The 1,151-nt window shown below is 39.2% G+C and overlaps 1 non-coding gene across 1 annotated transcript; it reads left to right on the top strand.

Moving 5' to 3' along the window:
• The first annotated feature begins 458 nt into the window (after positions 1 to 458).
• Positions 459 to 530, top strand: TRNAD-GUC (transfer RNA aspartic acid (anticodon GUC)). The gene has a single exon. It is a non-coding gene; the product is annotated as a tRNA-Asp (tRNA).
• Positions 531 to 1,151: the final 621 nt, after the last annotated feature.

The following is a 1,151-nucleotide window of genomic DNA, read 5'->3' as shown; positions in this document are numbered from 1 at the left end:
GGGAGAACATGTGGGCAATATGTGTCCTTATCACACATATGTGGTAACAGAAATAATAAATGTGAAAAAAAATTGCATCTCATTGAAAAATGAGACCATATTCTGTGTCATAAAACCTCAGTAAATTTAAAAGAATAGAAATCATACAACATATGTTTTCATACTACAAAATAATTAAACTAATAAATGCTCTCAGACAATATTAGAATTAAATTAGAAATAAATAACAAAAATATAGCTGGAGAAATCCTAAAATACTTGGACATTAAAGAGCACACTTGTAAATAATGCATGCGTCAAATAAGAAACCTCAAGAAGGTGAAAAAATACTTCAACTAAATGAAAATGAAACTTTTTCATTGAAAAAGTTATTGAATTTGTGGCATGCAGTGAAAGTAGTGCTTAGAGGGGAATTTATAGCATTGAATGCATATATTAATAAAGAATAAAGGTGCGGTTCCTCGTTAGTATAGTGGTGAGTATCCCCGCCTGTCACGCGGGAGACCGGGGTTCGATTCCCCAACGGGGAGGCACAGGAAGTTCTTTTGGGGCGCCTGGGTGGCTTAGTCAGTTGAGCGTCCAGCTTTCGCTTAGGTCATGATCTCGTGGTTCATGGGTTTGAGCCCCGCGTCGGGCTCTGTGCTGGCAGCCAGTTCAGAGCCTGGAGCCTGTTTCGGAGTCTGTGACTCCCTCTCTCTCTCTGGCCCTCCCCTGCTCACGCTGGCTCTCTCTCTCTCCTAGAAATAAATAAAACATTAAAAAAAAAAAGAATAAAGATTTCAAATAATCTAAGCTCTAATGATAGAGACTAGGAAAAGAAGGCCAAATGAAATCTAGAGTTAGCAGGAAAAGGAAATAATAAATATTAAAATAGAAATAGATGAAATTGAAAACAGGAAATCAATAGAGGAAATCTATGAAACTAAAAGCTCTTCTTTGAAAAACAAAACTGATAAGCTGAGAACAGAGATGAGTAATACCAGAAATGAAAAAGGAACATTATCNTCATGGGTTTGAGCCCCGCGTCGGGCTCTGTGCTGGCAGCCAGTCCACAGCCTGGAGCCTGTTTCAGAGTCTGTGACTCCCTCTCTCTCTCTGGCCCTCCCCTGCTCACGCTGGCTCTCTCTCTCTCCTAGAAATAAATAAAACAT

This window comes from Crocuta crocuta, unplaced genomic scaffold (genome assembly GCF_008692635.1).
Source record: "Crocuta crocuta isolate KB4526 unplaced genomic scaffold, BGI_CrCroc_1.0 scaffold223, whole genome shotgun sequence".
Taxonomy (NCBI): Eukaryota; Metazoa; Chordata; class Mammalia; order Carnivora; family Hyaenidae; genus Crocuta; species Crocuta crocuta.
The sequence above is the reverse complement of the archived record's forward strand: the minus strand, read 5'-3'. Positions and strand labels throughout refer to the sequence as shown.